This window comes from Solenopsis invicta, chromosome 1 (assembly GCF_016802725.1).
Source record: "Solenopsis invicta isolate M01_SB chromosome 1, UNIL_Sinv_3.0, whole genome shotgun sequence".
NCBI classification, from domain to species: Eukaryota; Metazoa; Arthropoda; class Insecta; order Hymenoptera; family Formicidae; genus Solenopsis; species Solenopsis invicta.
Window position 1 is genome coordinate 9,938,618 of NC_052664.1, and position 15,408 is coordinate 9,954,025.

A 15,408-nucleotide genomic window follows, 5' to 3' on the forward strand; every position below is an offset into this window, starting at 1 on the left:
ACGAGTAGTTTGCTTTGCAATTTTTTTTTATAATCCATTTATATAATTATCTCTTATCTGCATTTGCAATAGATGACTATCAATATTACTGAATTGCGAATAATCCTTGCATAACGCGGCAAATTAATTGTTATATCATTATATCTGAAAATGCATTTAAAAGCAGTTAAGAAACAACTGGAAAATATTATTTACAAATCAAAATCTAGCACTTCAAAAAGACACTGTTTTTACTTATCACTCCAGGAATTAGATCAACCCATTTTTACGTTCGTAGTCGTTTAATTAAGAAAGCCTAACTAAGGAGAGACTGTACAAATCGACAAGATATTCGTGCAATTTGCGCAATTTCGTAAATGATAATTTCCATTCAGATGCTTCTCAATCAGTCAAGAAACAAGCAACAACCGTTTACGCAATAATCAACACTTGCACAATTTCCGGTTCATGCCAGGTAATCTCAATTCTTATTTAATGAATTAATAATCGCGTAAAGACGCATTTGACCAGTCTTTCAGCTGTATTATCATTTAAGTATCACGTCGCAAAATATTATCATTTTTTTCAAATCAAAACATAAAGAGAATAATATAACGATTATATTGCAGGTGAACAAAAGAGACGGAGAGAATCTCGTAAGAGAAAACTGGAACACGAAGCAATCTGAACGGAAATTATTGAAAAAAATATCACGAAGAATAGAAGTCTTTGTTTCGAATAAGTACTCTGCGAGAACAGCTTGTGCAAGAAATCGTATATGCAATCCAAGTGTAAGATAAATAGAACGCAATCACACGAAGAAAATAACATATAATGTTAATGGAACAATTATTTCATGCGATTCGAATGGTCACAAACCAAAACAGTTGACGTTTCTAAAAAAAAAAACGTAAAAATTCGAAGATTACGTACATTTATTTTCACGTACGTACTAACATACTCATCGAGTATTGAGGAGCGAAGATAAAATTGTTGAGAACAGGGTCTAATCTAATATTAGCTGTGTCTAATAATTCTTCCAACAAGCAACTACAACAATAAATAACTGCTAATGACTGTTCGCACATGCAGTAGACACACATAATAATTCACCCGACCTACGCAACAGTCAGACAGCACTTTTTTTGTTCCCGATAAGTCGATAAACGCGAGTGAAGAGATAGGAGGAAAGTGCGTGTGGCAGATAAGCCAGTGTGAAAAATATTCTCAGTAGGTCAATCAAATCTGTAAGTCATGTCGACGAGAAGGCGTGCAACAAAAGCGCTGCAAGTATCGCGCACTTGAATGGCCGATATTCAATTCAAGGATCTGTCGTATGAGGTTCAAACTGGATATCGCGGGACCACGAAGCAAATTCTGAAGGGTATCAATGGAACCTTCAAGGCTGCGGAACAGACGGCTATTATGGGACGGTCCGGTTCTGGGAAGTCCACGCTGCTGAATATTTTATCTGGATTTCAACAGGGAGATTTGAAAGGCACGGTTGAGTATATTAGCAGCGAGGGTAGGCAGAATTGGAACATGTACAAAAAGCACTCGTGCTACATTCAACAGATGGACAATTTGTACGGACTGTTCACCGTTTAGGAGAGCATGATGATGGTGACCTATTTGAAGCTCGGCCACCACGCGACGAAACAGTTCAGAGAGGCACTGATCGACAACATCTTGGAGACGCTGAAACTATCGATAGCAAAAGAAACAAAAGTCGAGCGACTTAGTGGAGGACAGAAGAAAAGGCTGAGCATTGCTTTAGAGCTGATTGACAATCCGCCAATAATGTTCCTGGGCGAGCCAACCACTGGTCTGGACTCGTTGGCGTCCATACAGTGCATCACCGCGTTGTAGACTCTGGCAAAGGGTGGCCGAACGGTGATCTGCACCATTCATCAGCCCAGCGCCGCGCTCTATCAACTTCAATTATATTTACCTGCTAGTCGATGGCCAATGCTTATACGCCGGCACGCCTGACAATACAGTGAACTATTTCGCCCAGCAAGGCCTTCAGTGTCCCCAGTATCACAATCCCGCGGATTACATGTTGGAGGTGGTCGGTCAGGAGTACGGAAATTATAATGATCATTTGGTTGCGGCGACCAAGAAATATTGCCAGAGAGAGGAGACGTCTCTAAAGATGCGTATATTTAGGGAAGCATCGTTCTATGACGAAAAAAATAAAAATAGCGATGGCCCCACCCTCAGAAATCGTAAAATTTAAGGTACTCATGTACCGTTACGCCCTTATAGTACATCGATATTGGACGGTGAACCATCTTAAAATGATTTTTGCCATGCTCGTCTCTATCCTGTTGGGAATTGAATGGGAATTATCATTTACGAAATTGCGCAAATTGCACGAATATCTTGTCGATTTGTACAGTCTCTCCTTAGTTAGGCTTTCTTAATTAAACGACTACGAACGTAAAAATGGGTTGATCTAATTCCTGGAGTGATAAGTAAAAACAGTGTCTTTTTGAAGTGCTAAATCAGATTTTGATTTGTAAATAATATTTTCCAGTTGTTTCTTAACTGCTTTTAAATGCATTTTCAGATATAATGATATAACAATTAATTTGCCGCGTTATGCAAGGATTATTCGCAATTCAGTAATAATGATAGTTATCTATTGCAAATGCAGGTAAGAGATAATTATATAAATGGATTAAAAAAAAATTGCAAAGCAAACTATTCGTAAATCTGAAAAGATAAAATCTCGTAAATCTGCGTAATTACATAAAATGAGATTCACAATGATTTATTATATATTAACAAGCTTATTACAGCTAACTGCAAACATCACCATTTGGCAATCAGTATTGCATCAGTCTCTCGTTTGAACAGTTTTGATATCGCTCTTGAAATACATACAATGGCAAACTATTACGTTCCAACCGAGGCGCGTGAAAAGTCGTAAGTATTCTTTTGTTATACGATATAAAAACCTTACATTTTATTCATTTATTTCACTCATCTCTGTTTCTTTTTTCAGAGCGTCTTCGAATATACGATATACGCCACGTATACTGGGCAGAAGGTTCGCGCTAACATCAACTTCCTACAAATGGATTGATGTAGCGATCAACATGGGATCTGTTTCCTGCTCCGTGGAGATATCGCTCGGCGATACACGCGGCAACCGAATTGTCCTACCATACAGAACGTGGAGAGCTCTGTTAGATAAACGTGCGAATTTCGAGCGATTCGTCCAGTCAACCGAAGCACCATCGTTAACGATTGATGACTTTACCATGCAACTCGTGAAATTGCGTGATGAAAATATTGTTAAGTTATCTTTACTCGATGCATGTATTTACCTCAAGCCTACAACCATGCTATTCATGTTTGAACTAGAGCACTGTGTGGAGCACGTATATTGTACGCTGCATCAGAGCATTGCAACCGCGACTGAGAAATTTAAATATTTTGTAACATTTTTGCGTCAAAACTTTGCCATGAACAAACCAGACGCGACAGAATTATTGCGCAAATCTTACGATAAAAGTTCGCAAATTGAGTGCGAATTAATAGCTTACGCTATTGATACTATTATATACGATGCATTAACTACTTAATAGAATGATTGTACACGATGTATTACGTACTCAATAAAAAAAAATGTGAAATGTATAAAAAAGAGTTTATCTCGTTATAAACCTTTCCCATATCATAATGCATATTAGTGTTACAAGTTGCGTTTAGTCTCTTATAGAATAGCTTTGACAGTGATTGCGTCACGCGAACGATAACATTCCACAGGGGAAGAATCGAGCATTGTCAAGGCCATGCCTGAGAACTGCATCAGCAAATATAACTTGAATAAAGAATATTCTATATCTCTCGAACGGTAGGCTAGAAAATTACGAGACTTGAAAAGTTATACGTATTGGAATACTGTCTTCCAATTAGATCCAGGAAGAATAACAAAAATTAGGTAGAAAACATTTATAATATAATAATATAATAGTAAGCACATGTGTATATTACAATAGAACAGCGAGCATTCAGTCAAGGCGTACGCTTCGTCTTCGATGTAATTCGATACCTTTGTGATGAGCCGCCGTCAAAATACATGGCAAGGCCATACTTGAGAACTGCATCAGCAAATATAATTTAAATGAATAATTCTATATCTCTCGAACGATTTTTAATTTTTCTCTGTCCGCCGATTTCGCGCGCTGGCGCGGGCGGCGGCGGCGGCGGCGGCGGCGGGCCCCGCAAAAATTGCGCGCGGGTGGCGGCGGCGGCGGACTTCGCGAAAATAACTTGCGCGCAAATGGCCGCCGTGAAATATACTGCGGAAAACCGCCGCGGAAAACGCCGCGGAAAACGCCGCGGAAAACGCCGCGGAAAACGCCGCGGAAAATGCGCGCTGGTTCATAGCCATGGGATTCCTCTCTTTCCCCAACATCATCCTCGGCAGTTACATACCGCTCTGCCGCGCGGGTAACCCCCACCTGTCAATCCCACTTCTAGATCAGTGGGTGACACTACCCACTGCATCTTGAGAATCACCACCCACTCCCTGTATCATTCCCCCCCCGGTAGGACCGCGGGCTGACTCCCACGCGCGGGTCATTTCAGCAGGCTGACTCCCACCTCCCAGGTCAGTACTGCGGGTCACCACCCACCTCCCACATCAGACCTCGTGGATCATCATCCACTCCGCGGTACGTACCGCAGGTACCCCCGCGCCTTCATTCCCCCCTCGCCCCTCACCCCCCCTCATTGCTCCCGGATTAGAACCGGCCTAGACTTACTACTCGCGAAAGTGGATTCCTGAACTTTAGTAATATCTGGGTCCAAAGCGGACTGTAATCGGATGGATTGATCGATTCCACGAAGTTGGTCGCTCTGTGATAAAGGGAGAGAAAGGGATTCAATCCGCCGCGGTCCATCGAGCCTGACCGAGTTTACCTTGAAGATAACAAGAGAGCGGAACAACGCGCGAAAGTGGTTTAAAGAAAAATGGTTCTTTACATGTAACGATGGTGATGCCAAAACGAATGATCAGATCCCAAAGAAACGGTGTTCCTTTCCAGGTGCCGTTCTCGATGGCCGGTATAGCGTAACTATGCTTCAAAATCTTGATGGGCATATAACACTGCAACCCGTATGTGAAGTACATTGCCAGTGTTTGCATTACTAGTGCCGCTACCGTTGGTCTAAATGGTCAATGAAATGATGAAACATGTATTAGTATTAATAAGAGTTATACAGGGAAAATGGGGGGCATACCAGTTCCCTAAACGATATTTCTCATCAATATTTTATGCTTTTACTTAATACAAGCAATATTTAGTAACAAAAATATGAAGTAAATGAGTAGTTAATGACATAAACAAAAATTTGATTTTGTGTGCTAAGAACATTAAAAAAAATCAAGTGATATTAATTTTTAATCAATTTTTGTAGCTGATAATAACGTAAATCAATTTGTATTTTTATTCTGAAATATATTTTTAGTAAAAATTTATTGTAAAATGTTTTATATCCATCGTATATTCATATTTACAATTATTATAAAATAAAATCGATATTTTTAAGTATCCATCAAGTTTTTTAAATTGTACTATAAATATTTCAATAAATAATATTAATATAAGATTGATTAGTGATAATGGTATAGCTAATAATTTATATGAGTAAAAATGTATCAGTTGTTACATTAATTTCAAACTAGTTTTATTTTTACATTCTTACCTTTTCATTATTAAAATTTATTAATTATTAAATATTTTATCCTCTTTTTAGAAAAATTATTTAAAAAATCAGTATTAATTAATGATTCCTTATATTTAAAATTTTAACTCCTGCAACACTCAAAAAAATCACACTATTGGTAAACAATGGTCTGACAAACCGTTATCATATTTCCGCTAATTTTGTAAATTTTTTATAATGAAAATCAATCTGTGTGGGATTGCTACAATTTTTCAATCATTTTATATTTTGATTACGTGTTCTCAACGAATGATAATGAGATTACTGCAGTGTTTGGAAATCGATAGAAATAGATGGCATACGAAGGTATGACTTTAGAACGTCTTTTATGAATGTCAAGGAAATATTGGCAAATAAAATTTAAAGAGCGGTAAGATCGACATTATAGTTTAAGAGTTAATTCATAAATTTGATACTTTTAAAGGCAAGATTTAGAAGACAATCTACAGATACGATTTAAATGATCGATCTAAATCATACTTTTTGCAAGTATGTGACAAAAAGCTTATAATTAATTTTCATAAATTGATTAATGAAAGTTTCATAAATTAATTAATGAAAGATTAAACATATAATAATAGGTACTTGAAGATACATAAAGCTATTGGGTTATCACGAAATTATTAGTACCAAATAAGAAATGTAATGAAGAAACAAATTAAATAGTACGTATTCGGCAGCTCTCCTTTATTTCAAAAGCAACGGACTTAACAGTCGCATTCTTCAACGGAACGTTTTCTATAAAAAATGTTATGGTTAATATTTTTTCGTAAATTTTCAATTTCAACATTTGAATACACTAATTTCTATGCTTTTTAAATAGAGAAATTCGGCCAAAGTCTCAAGTAAAATTTTGTTTAAAAGTAAGTTAATTATATTAGCCATGTGATGAAAAATATAGGTAAATGTTACGTATCTGTTACCAAAGGCATAGCCTTTGCAATTAATGGAATTACATTTACCCGTCGTGTATTTCGTGATTACGAATGAAATTGCCAAACGCATCGGGTCCCCACTTCAAATAACCAATAGAGCCAACGAAAATGTGTATTACAACCAAGAAGGCCATGCCCCAGTTTAATATTCCGCACATTTTAACGTAATTCCAGGGTTTCTTCATACTATGTTCTATCGCCAATATCTGAAGAATTAAAACATCATAATTCAGAAGCATTATGTCGAATGCGTGCCATTATTGGAAACAGAAACTAACCGTACAAAACAATTTTAATTAAAAGGAATTAAGATTAATTAACAAAAACTAAAATTAAATTGATTTACTAGAGATTAAAGACTCTCACCACTCCCGGCGAACACATACTGAAGAAAACCATGCCAATAAACTTTGGGTACAGTTCTATGTGCGGCCCGATCGTGGTCCACGTATCGCTGATTCCGTCTTTTAAAGCGTACGCGACTCCAATAAGCGCAGCGGCGAAGAGCAAAATGTTCCCGATAATCGAAATCGGCGCGATGTCCGCCAGATTCTTCACCATGTTCATTACGAAAAGAAGCGGAAATATCAAGAGGGCGTAATAACTTTGACTAATGATTTTTTCACTGTCTATGCATTCTTGGATTGTGCCGGCAATGAACACGACGTAAACCGAACCGATTCCGATATAGCACACTAACATCATGATATCGACGAGGAGTCTAGAAACGAATAAAAATTCAAACCACTCTGTCCCCAATACATTTAATATACTTGGCGTTTTAAACTTATCTCATCATAGTAAAATATTGTAAAATGTTGTAAATGCTATAGCGTATTTCCATTACACTTAATAATTACAGCTATGTTTCATAGTTTATAAAACGTTGAACAATAAATTTTGTCGTGTGATAAAAGTATGAAATAAAGCAATTATTTCGTGTTATAAAGGCGTGATATTACGAACGTTGCAGAACGCGTAGAGAGCCATGGATTTCGTACATCTGTAGTTAGAGTAGCGACTACCACCTCGTCATATACCAAGATGGGTTTCCTCAGACGAATGCACATCATATGGTGTATTCTAACCAGTAATTGAAGGGACACAGCTATCAGCAGTCCCATAAATGCCGTACCAATAATCCCGATGAAGAGCCCGACGCAGGCAAACGCGTTCGGCATGGCGAAGAGACCTGTTCCGGCCGCGCTTTTTATCAAGTTTGCGAGGGTTCCAAAATCTCTGCAAAAAAAAAGTTAAATCATAATCGAAGCAGATGCTTCAATAGCGTAAAGAAAAGATTAAGGGATGCAGTTGTAAAATCGCGAAATAAAATTATATTTGTCAATAATAAATCAATATATTTTAAATTATCTCTTTTTATTGTTTTACGTAACTCACTATATGCGAGTATTGATCAATGTTTTTCTTTCTAAATAAATTTTTCCTGTATTTTAATTATAGGTTGAAGAAAATCAATTCTTTTCAGTTCTTATAATTTTTGTTACAATAATTTTCTAAAACAATCAAATCATTTATTTCTGAAAAGAATAGAAAAAAGGATTATAAAGATGAGTTAAGTACTTTCCAAGAAAAAAGTATATAAAGAGATAAAGTGATGTTACAGAAGAGCACTTCAAAAGTTTTAGTGCTATTTGGCGTGATAACTTCACATTCCTTACATCAATTTACTCTCTTCGCTTTTTGTCTATTTCTAATTGAATCTACAAGTAAAATCTGTTATCAAATGATAATTCAAACAAAACTTTAATTTAATTTCCTTGACCGTTTGCTTCAAATCACAAAATTTTAAATTGATATTTTAATAATTTTAGCGTTTAATCGATAAGTTATGCAATGCGTTATGTTAACATGTTGTATGCCGTGCTGACCGGCGTTACGAAAGTAAAAAAATTCACAAAATTCGTAAAAACATTATAAAATTCTGTAGGTAATTTAATTAATATTGAAGTAACAGTCTAATGTAATAAATGTATTGCGCATAATAATTTTAAATATAATTTATTAGATTGTATAATACTTTCATTGATTTCACTAAGATGGTGGATTTAATAATGAAAGATTCATTCTGGCATTGTTGGACAGACAAACGAATTAACTTCGGCATTTAACGCGTTAATAAACATAAAAATTAAACGAAGAAAACACAAACTTACGACACTGGTTTATAAGTGTCACGATTTTTGTGAGGATCGTAGACTTCTTCTTGAATGATAAGATTGCTCGGCTGTTCTTCAATCTCCTGTTCAACCCTAAGTTATAAAAACGTTACATTGTAGAAAGCATTTTAATTACCAAATATTAGATTAAATAGTTTAAAGAAAATAAACGCACGACACTGGTTTGTAAGTAACATGTCTTAGAGGAGGTTTATCGACTTCTTGAGTGGTTATAGGCTCACTCGGTTGTTTTTTAACCTCTTGTTTATTCCTAAGTTTATTCCTATAAAAACGTTATTGTTATAGAAAGCAATTTGAGTATTTGCAATGCAGTCGCAATTAATGTATATAAATATTTTAATTGCATCTATTTAATTGTATCAGTGCAAAACTTTCGGTCCCCTCTGGTGTTGCTCTTACAGAGTGTCAACATTAGCAAATATTTTGGCAAATTATATATTGCAAAGATAATGTCAAGAGTCGGTGTCATTTTGTTATTTATACTTATGCTACTTTATGTTAGCGAAAATGAGTCTGAAAGTAAAAATATTTTTGTATGATTATAACGTACGAGTTTCGGAAAGGAACAAAAATGGTGACATATTTGCGATGTATTTTGAAAATATTCTCAATGTTTATTTTTACAGCATTTAATATTTTTAGAAAGTATATAAAATTACACAAATAATACAAGCACAAAGATCTAGCTGCGACCGCAGACGGCATTCTTGTTTAAGTTGTGTTGTTACAATAACGGTCAAATATCTCGCTACTTTAATATTTCTGTTTCTTTTAGAAATGAGTATATTATAATTGCATACAAATATCTTTTTTAGCCGCTACAAAACTGCATTACAAATAACTCAAACTGTATCAAATTTTTTTAGACAGATCTTGACGTGTCACTATTTTTAACAATATATGTATATTTCGTCGTTGTATCTGCCGGTGTGAACGTATTGTAACAAAAGTTACATCGTCTCTTTAAAGAGAGCCAATATTTTTGCACTCACGTAATATATTCTTGAAACCTTTTAGCTTTCAATGTTTCTTTAAATTTTATAACCTGCTCTGTATTAATAGGTATATTAAAGGCTTAAAGTTATTATGAGTCAATCGCGCGATTCAAATCCGTAATGAGTTAACAGTCACTCCTCAAACATTATAAAGCTTCTGGCTATCCATAGATTAAACCAACCGAGTTGCGATTGAAAAGAAATTCCGAAAGTTACTTACATCTTGATCCGTCAGTCCGCGCAAAAATAGGCTATCTTCCGTGGAAACACGCTCGCTCTCAATACAAATCCGTCTAGTCGCGCATCAATTCGTCGCGATCGAATCGCTGATGCGGTTCGAAGAAAGGATCTCTCTTTTCCCCCTCTCTCTCTCTCTCTTTCTCTCGTTTCGATCTTCCACGGCACGTCGACTCGTGACAGCCGTCGGCTCTCACGGTTGATTACGGCCGATTAGTCGACATTAGCATGGATTTCTCGCGCAACTAATTTTCACGGGGAGAACGCGCAAGCCGGGGATGGATGTGCTCGGCCGCGGTCGGCGCCGGTATTGTGATCCTCTCGCTCGGCTGGACCGAGCTGACCGACTTAGCGCGCGCGAACGCGAGAGCTCAGTTACGGAGCTTTCCCGTGAGGGATTTAATGCCCCGCGGATCCTCACGGATTGGATAAAGGGGATCATGGACGACGTCCGCCGTTCGTGGGCTTCAACCGTGAATCCTCGCGGTTAAGGCCAACGACAAACCGCTTTCTTCTCCTCGCCCCCTTGGAGACGAAACTTTCTTGTGTCAGCAACGTTCCGATGGATTCCACCCTCGTATATTTCTCTCGTCGATGTTCTTTGGGTCGATCTCGAGCTGTAGGGATGTACATAGAACGGGATCCGTCGGGCGAGTTAACGCGCAGATTGCTCGTGAAAAGCTAACGCGTGGGATGTAACTCGGAACTTTTTATGCGTGTATTTTATTTTCCGCTTTTTCTCACGTGAGAGACATTAAGAACGTTATAATTTTATTTACTTTCTATTGAATTTTAGATCGAAATGGGTAAGGTAAACGCGCGTCTTCTTATAAATGTTATTAAAGGTTATAGTTCTAACAATATATATTATTAAACAATACTATAGGTTAACGATGTAGTTTAATTGCCAAATCGAAATATTCTTTCACTGCATCTCTATCTCTTAAATTTTTATACACTGTTGAAAAAGCTCTCGCCCCCCCCCCACCCGCAAAAAAACACATCTTACTTTACTATTATTGTTTATAATGAAGTTAACCTTGGAATAATCTTAATTTGCAAATATGCCAACGTTCGTTTCCTAACCGATACCGTATGCGGCGTACGTGATACTTACGTATATCTGTGACATATTAGAATAAAAAATAAAAATGATCTCGTTGTCCGATTTAAAGCTTAAATCCTACCAAAACTGAAATAGATCGGAGGCGTTTGAAATTAAAGAGAAGCGGTTTCTGAGGAGGTTAATGGATCTCCGGCTCGTTTATGAAGTGGGTCTCTAGCGGGGTGCAGCGGAGGGACGCTGCCAAAGGCAAAAACGTGAAAAGGGACGATAATATCGGGGACGTCCCGTGGTTCTCGACTGTGACTAAATCCGCGGTGCCCATGCAGTGTTTACACTCGAGATGATGCCTCCTAATACTAATACGTCGCCCGGGCGCGACGCAATACGCGGCGCGGCGTAGCCCCCGGGTCTCCCGGTTTCTTAATGCTCAATCGCAATCCAATGAAAAGTGTATGAATGGCAAACGATTATCAAGTCGAACGGGCGCCCTCAATGTGTCCGTCGAGGCGTCCGCGGTAACCCCGCTGCGTTAACCGACGTCGAAGCCGAACCAAATGGTACGAATCGCGCTCTCTTCTGTCCTCCCTTCCTCCTTTCCCGTTACTGCCCGGTTCTTCTTTTTTTTCCTTCTCTTTCTCTCTCTCTCTCTCTCTCTTTCTGCTCGATAGACCGGTTGGCGACCCCGTAAACTCCCGTAGAACAAATTTGGAAACACGGTGCAGCACGTGGCTATAGGTATTGCTGGGCGCATTCGTTGTTATTAATCGAGTCAAAGGGCAACTGCCGCGATAATTAGCTGCGGTAATGTACGTACAATAAACGGTGGCGATTAATAGCGAAAGAAGATCGACGGAGACAACGAAATAGATTAATAATGCCTTGCGTCGGTACCTCTTGAACCTTTTAATGTCTGATGTGCGTCGAGTAGAGCGATAAGGACTACTGTGATAAACGCGACAACGCACATATTTCCCAATGATAAAATTAATCGATTCAAATAGAACAATATGATACTTTGTAGCTATTGCACGAAACAAACTACGGAAATCGCGTCGGGACGGTATTGCGTTATATTTCGTTAATTATAATTGTTCGATTGTAATTTCCGTTCGATCGTTGCCGAGTCGAACGTTGCCGAGGGTGGAGGGGGGGGGCAAAGAGAGATTTCTCCGTTGTATTGGTAATTAGCCGCCGATGGTTTTCCATGAAATATCGGTAATCGTGTGTACCACTAACGAGTGTGATTTCCAATTCGGTAAAAGAGGTATCGGCGGAGGAGGAGAGGCAACACAATTGGACAGATCTAACGTGTCTGACGCGCTTTTTCCGCATCGTTGCCAGCGAGCGCGATGTGCAAAAGCCTTTTTGTCGGCGTACGCCGAAAATGCGACGTTATTTATCGGGAAAACGTTCGATTCGATTCGGAGCAAACAGGTATACGGAACAAACGGCGGGGCGAAACAGTTTCATGCGGCGGGACGGCTCGCGGGCTCGTTTCGCGTTCGAAAAATCATTCGAGGAACTTGCCGCTGACGTTTTTGCGTTTCGCTCAGCCCCGCGGGGACGACGCGTATGTGCGCACCGGCCGCGAAGAGGAGAGTAGCCCGGGCGTTTCTGCCCGCTGCAGCCGCCGATGGCGTTCCACCGACCGATTTTGTTTGCCGACACGCTCGTTCGCCCCGCTCCTCGCCGTGCCGCGCACTGAAGGATCGTTTTTCGGAGTCACTGATTCGCGTCATATCCTGGGCTCGAGAGTCGAGAGCCCAGCCACCTCCCGCGGGGGGTGCCTCGAGATTCTGCACGTGCCGCAATGTGAGATATCCGCTCGATCGAAAGTGCTGACCGACTCCGATATACTCCAGTGGGATGTTTGTATTAAAATTATTAGCGATTAGACATCTAGAAGAGTATGACAGCGCAGTCTTCTCGAATTAAAACCACGAGGAAACGAGTCGTTGCGATTTATATTGTGAAACGAGCAGCTCTCGGTTAATCAATGGAATGATGAGAGATCGAGGTTTAAAGCTTAGAAGAATCGCTAAGGTTCTTCAAGAAGTTTTACGAGATAATTAGAGCTCAGTGGTTTTACGAGATTTTATTATGGAAATTTTTTGTTGTCACTTTAATGATAACCATATATAGTTGGCAAATACGTTTTGCGCTTGTTCCAATAATTTAAAGTTTTCTTACAAGAGAACCAAGACAACCAAGTGTTCAATTTTAATAAGTTTCATATTAAAATAAAACAACGATTTCGGCGAATCTCGTTGAAACTATAAAAGTTAGAAAAAAATGTTTTGAACGAAAGTTGAATTCAGACGTTTTAACAGCGTTTCATAATATTTTTTAAAAATAAAAATTTAAAACAATTTTTTTCGATAAATATTTAAATAATTTATTTATTTATCATTATTATAAAGTACTGCTGGAACCGTTCAACTTTTAGTTAAAAATTTTCTCTCTGTCGTGGTTTTGATATTCGCTTCAAAAGAATATACCCGTTTGTTTCAAAGAGGTATTTGATTTCTTTAACGTGCGACTCTGTATTTACAAAAAAAGTACTTGTCTCTTATTTTTGTCTATGTTTTGTCATATCTAAAATGAAAAAAATCATGAAATCATGAATTACTTATCCGATACGCCTTCCTCATTTATTTTCTAACGTTTTCTAGGTGCTATAAGTCAATCCAATGTTTAATAAAGTAAGCCCCCTCCTTCTTCAATCCTTTTATTCCGAACTAGTTTCGAGCAAGCTCGTTAGCTCGAATACGGTCACTTGGGATATAAAGAAAATAGGTGCCACCGAGACGCGCGTGAAACAAGCCCGGCGCAGCGTCTAACACGTGCACGAGAGTTGTATAGATCGCGTCAGATGTACCGGCCGATCCTTCAGTCGAACGCGAGCCGTTTCAGAGTCGAGCAGATCGGGGACACCCATCGGGCTCATATTCCGGAATAATTTAATGACTGCACACTCCGATTCTGGCGTTGCCTGTCGCCGCAGGCCGATGCTGGTTAAACGCTTCACAATTAAACGCGAAATCTCGGGGCATCGATGAGCGCCGGAATAATTATCGAAAAAGCTTTAGCTTCAACGATCTCGCCATCAAATTCTTTAATATGTTTAAAAATGAGTCGTTAAGACACGAGTGACATGACGCTCGCGTCGTCATTAAACGCATTCGACTTTTCTCACGTAATAGAGTCGTGAACGATTTGGTAAATAATGCATACAAGTTTAGAAACGTAAAAAAAGAGGAAAGAAGAAAAGATAAAGAGACAAAAAGGCAATTAAAGAATCAAGTAACTGACTTGAGGATGTTAAAACGAAGAAACATAAAAAATTTTTGACCTTCTCACCATCTAATGTGACGCCTCGGTTTCTCTTTCACAATATTTTACTCTTACTACGTAACCCATTTTAACACATCAAGCTTAATAGAGCTAAGCATTTATATCTTGTTATATTCCATCCTGTACTATCCCTTTTAAGCTTTTTACACTCTCTACAGTAATCATTTTAAGCAGGTTGTAATACATATGATTACGCTGCTCATTACACTGTAAAATCGATTCAACTGATGAGAGTTCCGTTAATATTAACAATAAAAATCTGAAATCATAGTATACAATACTACCATAACATAAAAGTAATACAAAAAATCCTAGTATGACCGGGAAGTGTAACAACAATTTAATTAAAGAGAAATGGCATACTTTGGTCATTATTCGTATTGCTTTTATGTTAATATTGTGTAATGATTTCAGATTTTTATTGCTAATATTAATAAAACTCTCGTCGGTTGAATCGATTTTTCGTTAGTTCTTAGTGTTCATTTTTCTACGTAATTTAACATTTTTCTATGTGAATTTACAAACATTCACAAGATTCTCCAACCTGCGCGTCAAATTACTTTTCCGGACTTAAAACACAGATTTTTTAAAAAAATCTTGAATGTAGCATCACGAAATTAAATTTGTAATCGATTTAATTATTTTTTTGTGCTTTTGTACGCTGCTTTTGACCACTATGCTGTTTCTCGATAATTAGATTATTGTTATACTTTCCAGTCATATTAGGATTATTTGTATTATATATATGCGTCAGTTGAAAAGGATGCTCATGTCACATAATCGATTATTGCAATAAATATTACCAAGTGCTTCGGTGGTCGAACTGGCTAAGACACCTTTCCCTTTCAAGGATGTCTCAGCCAGTTCTACCATCGAAGCACTTGGTAATATTTATCGCAATA

General features: G+C 38.1%; 1 pseudogene; it reads left to right on the forward strand.

The window, feature by feature from the left end:
* Nucleotides 1-800: 800 nt before the first annotated feature.
* On the forward strand, nucleotides 801-2,405 carry LOC113004745 (annotated as a pseudogene).
* Nucleotides 2,406-15,408: the final 13,003 nt, after the last annotated feature.